This window comes from Hibiscus syriacus, unplaced genomic scaffold (assembly GCF_006381635.1).
Source record: "Hibiscus syriacus cultivar Baekdansim isolate YM2019G1 unplaced genomic scaffold, ASM638163v2 tig00110429_pilon, whole genome shotgun sequence".
NCBI lineage: Eukaryota > Viridiplantae > Streptophyta > Magnoliopsida > Malvales > Malvaceae > Hibiscus > Hibiscus syriacus.
Window position 1 is genome coordinate 10,783,522 of NW_024062733.1, and position 10,516 is coordinate 10,794,037.

Sequence of the window (10,516 nt, forward strand, 5' to 3'; positions counted from 1 at the left end):
AGCGTCTCAAAGCGTACGAGGCGACGAGGACGACGCCAGAATAGGTGGGGGAGAATGTCACAAAATTGGGCCTTTTTCCTACCCTTTGGGCTATTTTGGCTATATTGGGCCACACTTGGTCTTGGAGGTTGATAGAATAGTGTAGATTATTCTAGAACACTCAAGACTTGTACATATTCTAGAAGCATTCTAGAGTCTTCCATGTTAGGTAGGAAATTATAGAGAATTCTAGAGAATCTCTCCCTACCGTAGGATCAAGTCAATCTCCACTGTCCATTGAGGAGGTGAGAGGCTATAAATAGATGTAGAATCCTCATTTGTAAATCATCCAAGAGTTGTAAGCTTTCAAGCATATCAACAAGCTTTCTCTCAAAGTTCTTTCATTTCTTCTTTGTTTCCTTGTCAATCCTTCCCACATTAGCACGAGTTTGAGTGAGGCTGACTTAGCTATCGCGAGGGGTGAAAAAGGAGCTAAGGCCGTACGAGGCTTATTGAGAGATTAAGTCATTGACATCCTGCTCTTTAGGTCTTCGTTGTTGCTGCTTTGTACTTGGGAGTTCAAAATATATAACATAAAACTGTGAAAGATAGGTCATTTTTTATTCGATTTTGTTGTGTCTTTCTTTGTTTTTTGCAAGCGAGCGTGTATGGGCTAAAAGGAGAGACCTGGCATTTGAGGGTTTTAAAGAAAGAACTTTTGAGGTGATTGGGACCCAAAATGGGTAGTTTTGGGAGGGGTGGTGCAGTTAGGCAGTATATAAGATCAAAGATACCTCGTTTGAGATGGACACATAAACTTCACCGTTGTTTCATTCATGCCATCCAAAGGCTTAGTGGCCAACATAGTAAGTTCTTGTAAAGTCGCCGCCTAAATGAATTTCAATAGAGGAGAACCGAATTCGGTGTCCAATTTTGTTGAAAGTTATAATAGGTATAATTGCAATTTAATCTTTGCACTTTAGGGTATTTTCAAAGATTAGTCCTTTAGCTTCAACTATAAATACCCTTACCCATTTAGCTTCAAAATCATCCCAAAATCATTTCTTTCTCCTAATACTAGAGAGCTTTCTTGTGAATTGTGAGTGTTTTGTAAACACCTATAAATTTTCGCTCTTTAGTAAAAAATCTGCAGTAGTCCGGAGACGTAAGCATAATTGGCTGAACTCCGTTATCAATTACAGGATTATTTTTCCGCTTTTATTTTGAATTCTCACTAATCTAATTATAGGGAAATTACTTGTTTATTTCCTAATAACTAGTATCAAGAGCATTTGGTGGTGAATTTTGTCATTTTTTTCTGTGAGATTACTATTCACATGAATAGTAAATTTCGTGAATAGTAAACTATTGTCGACGATATGAATTTGTCAACGGAGGTATTCTAATGCACGGAGGTTCGCAAGAATTGTCAGAAACGATCCAAAAGAAGCCATATTCGAGTGGGAGCGATGGCTGCAGATGAAGGGAATGTGAAAATTGAGAAGTTCGATGGTGCGGAATTTGGCTTTTGAAAGATGCAGATTGAAGATTTTCTGTACCAGAAAAATCTATATCAACCTCTCTTAGGAAAGCAACCAGAGGGCATGAAGGATGAAGAATGGGCTCTTCTCGACAGACAAGCTATTGGAGTTATCCGACTGACGTTATCCCGCAATGTTGCTTTCAACATAGCAAAGGAAAAAACCACGGCAAGTCTTATGGCGGCTCTCTCCAGTATGTATGAGAAGTCATCGGCCTCAAACAAAGTTAACTTAATGAGGCGATTATTCAGTTTACGGATGGCGGAAGGGGCATTAGTGGCTCAACACCTAAATGAACTCAACACAATCACAACCCAGTTGAGTTCCATGGAAATTGAATTCGATGATGAAGTTCGAGCTTTAATTCTTTTATCACCTCTATTAGACAGTTGGAATGCTACTGTTACAGTAGTCAGCAGCTCGTCGGGAAACAATAAATTGAAATTCGATGATGTTCGGGATCTGGTATTGATTGAAGAAATTCGACGGAGAGAATCGGGTGAAGCATCAAGTTCCTCAGCCTTGCACACAGAGTATAGAGGGAGAACTTCATAAAGAAATTCAAATCATGGCAGATTGAAATCCAGAAGGAGAAAATCAAGAATGGGAAAGAAAGATTTTAACTGTTATAATTGCGACAAGAATGATCACTTTAAAAGAGATTGTCGAGCACCGAAGAAAGATATCGGCGCACAGGAATCTGGCAACATGATAGAGGAGACATGTGATGCCATGATTCTAAGCATCAACAGTCAGACTGAATCATGGATCTTGGATTCAGGGGCTTCTTTCCACTGCACTCCATGCAAAGAAATCATAGAGAACTATGTCAGTGGTGATTTTAGGAAGGTTCATCTAGCTGATGATGAAACCTTGAAGATTGTCAGAAAATGAGACATCCGATTAAAGTTGCCAAACTAGACCACTTAGAAGCTGAAGGGAGTGGGATATATTCTTGGCCTCAAAAGAAATTTGATTTCTGTAGGATAGCTTGATGGAGAAGGATATATGACAATCTTTCAGGCTGTGAATGGAAGATTACCGAAGGAGCACTTGCCATTGCTCATGGTAAGAAGACTGTTACTCTCAATGTAACCTCAAATTTAGAGAATATCATTTCAATAGTATATGCTATTGGAAAATCAAACCTATGGCACTAAAGGCTTAGCCATATGAGCGAGAAAGGGATGAAGACACTTTTTTCAAAAGGGAAGCTGACGGATCTAATGAATGTAGATGTCAAACTATGCGAAGATTGCATCTTTGGCAAACAAAAGAAAGTCAGTTTTGCAAAGATTGACAAGACACCCAAGACAGAAAAGTTAGAGTTAATTCATACTGATGTATGGAGACCATCTTCAGTTTCATCTCTTGTAGACTCACTATATTATGTCACCTTCATCGATGATTCTACAAGGAAGGTGTGGGTTTATTTTCTGAAAAAGAAATCAGAAGTCTTTGATACCTTTAGAAAATGGAAGGTCATGGTGGAAAATGAGACTGGTTTGAAAGTCAAGCGGTTGAGGTTTGATAATGGAAGAGAGTACATAAACAGTAGATTCAGAGATTTCTGCACAAACAATGAGACTAAGATGGAGACAATAGTTCCCATGACATTGTAGCAGAATGACGTAGTAGAGCGCATGAACAAAACTCTGAATGAACGTGCTAGAAGCATGAGGATACATGCTAGCTTGCCCAAATTGCTATGGGCTGAAGCTATCAACACTATAGCTTACCTGATCAACCGTGAGCCCTCAGTTCCTTTGGATGGTGGAATACCAGAGGAAGTTTGGAGCATAAAAGAAATAAACCTTTCACACTTAAGAGTGTTTGGTTGTATTTCTTATGTACACATAAATTCTCCTGAAAGAAATAAACTTGATGCTAAGTCCAACAAATGTATCTTTGTTGGTTATGGTGGTGATGAGTTCGATTACCAGTTTTGGGACTACGAAAATCGAAAGATCATTAGAAGTAGAGATGTCATTTTCAATGAGAATGTGATGTACAAAGACATGTCAACCATAGAATCAAGTAGCTCAAATACCAAAGTTGAAACAAAGGAATTTGCTGAGTTTGAGGTGATTTCTGGAAATGATGTTCAGATCAGTCCTAAAGCAGTTCCAGAAGAACCAAACACACCAGAACTGAGATGCTCCTCCAGAATTCCTAAACCAATCCAACGTTATTCGCCTTCTTTGCACTACTTATTACTGACTGACAATGGTGAACCAGAGTGCTATGATGAAGCAATGCAGGTGGAGGATTCAATCAAGTGGGAGTCTTTCATGAAAGATGAGATGGACTCGCTTATGTCAAATCAGACGTGAGAATTAGCTGAACTACCATCAGACAAGAAAGCGCTCCATAACAAGTGGATTTACAGGATCAAAGAAGAGCACAATGAGAGTAAACGCTACAAAGCAATATTGGTTGTCAAAGGTTTTCAGCAAAAAAAAGGTATTGATTACAATGAAATTTTCTCTCCAGTCATAAAACTGTATACAATCAGACTGGTTTTGAAAATTGTAGCTGAAGAAAATCTATATCTAGAGCAGGTAGATGTGAAGACAGCTTTTCTTCATGGTGATTTGGAGGAAGAAATCTATATGAAGCAACCAGAAGGCTTCATAGAAGCAGACAAGAAAAACCTGGTATGCAGGTTGAAGAAGAGCTTGTATGATTTAAAACAAGCTCCTAGACAGTGGTACACGAAGTTCGATAGCTTCATGAGTAGCAGTGGTTTTACCAGATGTCAAGCAGATCATTGTTACTACATCAAGAAGTTCGACAACAACTTCATTATTTTATTGTTATACGTTGATGACATGCTCGTTGCATGCTTAGACATGCAAGAGATTATAAACTTGATGAAAAATTGTCGGAGCAGTTTGCAATGAAAGATCTGGGCGCTGCAAAGAAGATTATTGGGATGAGGATTAATAAAGACACAAAGTCGGGGACTTTGATGTTATCACATGCTGAGTACATCAAAAAAGTACTCTTCAGGTTCAACATGCAAGATGATAAACCAATAAGTACACCTTTAGGTGTTCATTTTAGACTCTCCAAACAATAGTCACCAAAGACGAAGGAAGAACGTTCACACATGGTGAAGATGCTGTATGCCTCAGCAATTGGAAGTCTGATGTATGCCATGGTTTGTACTAGATTAGATATTGCTCATGCAGTGGGAATTGTTAGTAGGTACATGAATAATCCGGGCAAGGTACACTGGGAAGCAGTCAAATGGATCCTCAGATATCTGCGGGGTACCACAAACAAAGCACTTTGTTTCAAAGTTAGAGATACGGTATTGACAGGCTATGTAGATACTGACTTAGCCAGAAATGTTGACATCAGAAGGAGCACTACAGGGTACGTCTATACTCTAGGAGGTACTGCAGTGAGTTGGGTTTCTCAACTATAGAAGATAGTTGCTCTCTCCACAACTGATGCAGAATATGTCGCTGTTACGGAAGCTAACAAGGAGATGGTTTGGCTCCAAAGTTTCTTGGAAGAGTTAGGCAAGAAATAAGAAAACAATGTCTTGTATTGCGATGGTCAAAGTGTTATCCATCTAGCAAAGAATCCGTCTTTTCATTCCAAGACGAAACACACATACAATTGAGGTATCATTTTATCCGGTCTCTTCTGGAAGATGGGATTTTGAAACTTGAAAAGATTAGTGGAGCTTAAAATCTGACAGAAATGTTAACAAAGAAGGTGACTACAGATAATCTGAAGTTGTGTTCAATTTCAGTTTGCATGCTAGAATAACGAGACCAGAAATATTGTTGCATTGATCGAGGTGTGAAGACAGATTAAAATCAGTCTTCAAGTGGGAGATTGTAAAGTCAAAAAGGGGAGGCGACACCGCCTAAATGAATTTCAACAAAGGGGCACCAAATTCGATGCCCAATTTTATTGAAAATGATAATAGGGATAATTATAATTTAGTCCCTTACCCATTTAGATTCAAAATCATCCCAAAATCATTTATTTCTCCTAATACTAGAGAGTTTTCTTATGAGTTGTGATTGTTTTGTAAACACCTATAATTTTTCTCTATTTAGTAAAAGATCTGCAGCAGTCTGGAGAAGTAAGTATAATTGGCTGAACTCCGTTATTAATTTCGGGTATTATTTTTTCATTTTTATTTCGCATTCTCACTAATCTGGTTATAGGAAAATTACTCGATTATTTCCTAGTACTTCTCTGATCTTGTTTCTATCTTTTCAGCGATAATGGCTTTCGTATGTTTCTTACGCCTAAACTTGTTCTTCAACTGATGGATGTTAATGGACTCACCATTTCTCATGTGAAAAGCCATCTTCAGGTTCATCTTCTTCCCCCTTTCGATTTGTTTATCGTCTTCCATTTTCTCTTCATGTTTTGTTCCATTTCCCTAATAAACCAGATGTATCGGAGCAAGAGAAGTGATATCTGCAGACAAGGTATCATAATTGTGTTTTTCTACGCTCCTTTTCCCATATGAACTATCAGAAAAGATTTCTATACGTGTTTTTGGTAAATAGATCAGTTGGATGCTTCAGTTCATTTATTACTCTCTATTCCTAGAATGTACATAATTATCTGTTAATTTCTCAATGTTTTCTGCAACAAATTTGCAACACAAAAAATGACAACCTCATTTCTTTTATTCCCAACATGAATGATGCGTTCATGTTTGTGGTCTCCTTTAGCTTAACATGATTTGTTCGGCTTCTATGACAGATAATAATTCAACCCATCAAAGAAGACAGACTTTCAAGAAGCATGATGGTTGTATTGATGAAGAAGGTGACCATATGGGTTTTCACTCAGCTTGAAAACTCATTGAAGAAGAAGAAGAAGAATCAGATTCTCGTTACTGTTCACTCCCTCCTTCAAAAAGCTCAGCTTTCTGTTCAGCTAATAGGGTCATTTTGCTTCTAAAATTCTTTTTGTTAAATGTCCCATCTTTTTCTCTACACTAGAGCTAGAATGGAGACCAGCAGGAGTTCAATGTCTGATCAGAATCTGGAATGCAGCCACGGAACATGTGGGACAATGTCAAATCCGTACACTTCTGATGATTATCTGCACGCCATGGGAATAAAGGAAGGTAATGGGTCTGATCAGCAGAAGGGTCAATATACTTTCTTCTCCCAGCTGCCATTTGATCTTTGCAATTTCAACTCTTTCAGATATTTTGTAGAAAACATTCCCCCCTCTCTCTCTCTCTCTTCTCTCTCTCTCTATCTATATATATATATCCGATATCTCACTGATATTTGTCTTTGTTGTCAGCTTTGAGTGTAATGTTGGTTTTGCTGCCAAACCTTTTTAAAGTTTGCTAAATGGAAGGTTGAGCTGTTCAACCTGCATAAAGGAGGGTGCAAAATTACACAACTTTAGGGATATAATTGCCTTCTTCTTAGCTCAAACCCTATTTGCCTTTGCAACAGGTTCCCACACCAGTAACCACGACCCTTTTCCTTTTTGCCCCTCACTTTAGGATGATGCAAAAGAACTTTTGACATTCAAGATTAGGGGATTGAAAAATTGTCTCTATTAACTTTTTTTTTCCTTTTCCCCTTTTCTGGTTTCTTTTCTTTTTTGTCAGTGATGTATGAATGTAATGTTCTGCATCTTAAAGTTTAAAGAAAGAACGTTCTCTAGGAACGAGGGGGAAAAAAGGAAAACTGGATTGCACAAGTGACTATATATAAATCAAATTGAATTAAACTTAAGATTCTTGGGTTTTGCCTGAATTGCTTATCCCAGATCATCAAAAGCTTTGCATTTCAAGTTTTTAACCATTGCTGCTATTGAAATTTGAAACAGTGAATGGCAGAGGCCGTTTTATTCAACATAGCTGATGGAGGCCTAGGAAAGCTAGGCTACCTTGCTCTCCAGGAAACCGGATTGGCTTGTGGTGTCAAAGAAGAGCTTGAGAAACTGAAAAACACAGTTTCCACCATCTGAGCCGTGCTTCTGGACGAAGATCAGGAGCAGCAGGATGCCAAGAGCCATGAGGTTAGAGATTGGCTTGCGAAGCTTAAAGATGCAGTTTATGATGCAGATGACCTGTTGGATGATTTTTCAACTCATTTTTTGAAACGCCAAGTCCAGCGGAAAAGGGCAAAACCGGTCCGCTTTCTGTTTTCAGAAGTCAACCAAGTAGCTTACAATCTTAAGATTGGTCATAGAATAATGCCCTTAGGGAGAGGTTAGATGCAATAGCTGCAGATAAAACCAAATACCACTCTACGGATCGATCGGATGTAAGCGTACCGCTTGTGAAGGTCGAGAGGAAGCAGACACATTATTTTGTCCGAAAGGAAGATGTAGTTGGGAGGCAAGGTGACAAAGATGCAGTCATGAAAATGTTGTTGAATATGAACGGTGGGGATAATGTTTCGGTGATTCCAATAGTTGTGTCGACACAGTTTTTCACCCGACGGGGATTTTCTTTTTGAAAATCGTTTTGAAATGTGAGGAGTCGCCACAAATAATTTAAGGTGAGATTGGAACACCATAAAAATGTGTGATTTTAATAAAAATATTTTATTTTAATAAAATTATTTTATTTTGATAAAAATATTTTATTTTGATAAAAATATTTTATTTTAATAAAATACTAAGTTTTGGGACATGCGAAAATCCAGAAATCATGTTCGGGAGTCGGTTACGTGTGGAGAAGGATTAGCACCCCCACAAACGCCCAAAAATTAGTACCTAGTTGATTACTCTATATTTAAAATTAGAAAGTTTGAGTTCGATCTTTATTTAACTTAAAAATCATTAAGGATGCAAAGTTGAAAAGGGTATTTATTTATCGAGACCGATAGCATCGCCCCCGAGCGTAAATGTGGGAGATCAGCTATTGTGCCTAATAACCGAATATTGCCTCGTTTTTAAAAGGAAAAAAATGACGCGGTTTTGAATAGGATGTCTACCTATTTAGGGAATCACCAGTAGTTATCCCGAGCGTGATCGCGAGAGATATACTATTAATTCCTTAAACAAGTGAACAGTGCATTTGATTTATAAAAATAATGTTGTCAAATAAAATTTATTCGTCCTAATTATACTAAAATAAATTAAAGTTTTTTCTAACTTACAGTGACAAAGTATGACAATTGAAGAACCTAGGGGGGGCTTAAATCTAAAAAGTGGTTCTAATATTAATCCTATTTAATTTTAATTAATTATTGAATCAAATAATCGAGATAGTCCCTCGAGCGTTTACGCGAGGACCAACTCGAATTCTCCCCTAAATTAAAAGATTGGTTTGAAATCTAAGCTAAAATGGAGGATCTATTTAACCTATTTAATTATGTCAATATTAAAAGTCTAATTGAAGTTTGGGGATTAAAAGGATTAAGATCTAAAGTACCGAGTTCTAAAAGATTTAAAAGTTAGAGACCTAAATTAATAATTTCTAAAGTTAGGGGGCTAATTAAAATCTAATTATTACTTAACTTATTACACTAAAATTTTTAGAACATTTTAATTATTAATTAATTTTATAATCGAGTAATCGAGCATGTTATGATAAAACTCAACTCGGATTACTCCCTAATTAAACTAGAGTGTCGTCCTAATTGCTAAGTTTGTTTCGAATACTAAATATAAGAAATAAAACTATGAAATATTAAAACAATTAATAAACATAATAAAAATAATAAAAACAACAAATAAATAATAAAAAATAAAGACAGTAAAAAAAACATAAAATAAAAATAAATGAGGACCTAATTGCATAAATATAAAATTACTAAACTAAAAGACAATAAACTAAACATTCAATAGGGACTAAATTAAAATTAATATTAAGGTAAAGGCTAAGAATAGGTAATTATATTATCATATACTCTCAATGTAAGATATTATTATAAACTAATAAAATGTGTTCGATATATTCATAAATAAAAACATGTAATGTGTACATAATATAATATAAGTAATATAAGATATATTTAATAAATGTAAAATATAGTGTAAATATAGTAAAAACATATCACAATATTTAATGATAATAAAATAATAGAAAGTTTAAATATATACATACATATACATGTAAACATAGGAGAAAAAAGAAAGAAAAAATCCTTAGAAATAAATGAGCATAGAAAAAGGAATCAAAACTTAATAAATAAATGTATAATAGAGTAAGTTAATGCAAATGTGAATTATGATAGAAAGTAGATTTAAAGTAATTACATGCAAAATAAAAGAAAAACTAAAATAAAATAGTAAAGAAACAAAGGATAGTAAATCAAGATGCTTTAAAAGGAAATTTAACTAAAGAGCAAAAAAGTCAAAGGAAGCAAACGACAAAATTAAAGGAAAATAAAAGGTTAGAAAAATTATAGCTAATTAATAATGAAAAATCAAATAAACAAGGAAACAAGATTAAAATAAATTAATAGGATTTCAAATCCAGTAACCTAAAAATATAGATGTGAATGGAGTAAAAATTAATTAAAAAAAAGAAAGAAACAAATCAGGAAAAGATAAAACAAAATAATATAGAAAAGAAAAAAGGAAATATATTAAACGATATGGGAAATCAAATACACAACTAATTAATAATGAAAAGTTAAATAAACAAGGAAACAAAATTAAAATAAATTAATAGGATTTAAAAAAACAAATCGAACGGAATATTACAGTAAAAAATAAACAAGCAAACCTGAGGACCAAAATGAAATAAAAAAAACAGAAGTGTGAAAATAAAAATAATAGAAAACATGAGCAATGGTGACTTAAATTTAATTACGCGGAAACTATGGAAGGCAAAAGTGCCAATAACAAAATATTAGAAGGCAAGTAAATGAAAGTGCACGGTCTAGTAACCGAACTGTAAAACTCGGCAAAGGTCGGATGGCTTGAAAGCAAATAAACCAAACATTAATATTGAAAAATAAAAATGGTAAATAATGAAATTAGGACATTAATTTTTAAAATAACGAAATTAATAGTGATTAAAATGGACTCGGGTA

General features: G+C 35.3%; 1 pseudogene; it reads left to right on the top strand.

Moving 5' to 3' along the window:
• The first annotated feature begins 684 nt into the window (after positions 1-684).
• LOC120125044 lies at positions 685-7,987 on the top strand (annotated as a pseudogene).
• Positions 7,988-10,516: the final 2,529 nt, after the last annotated feature.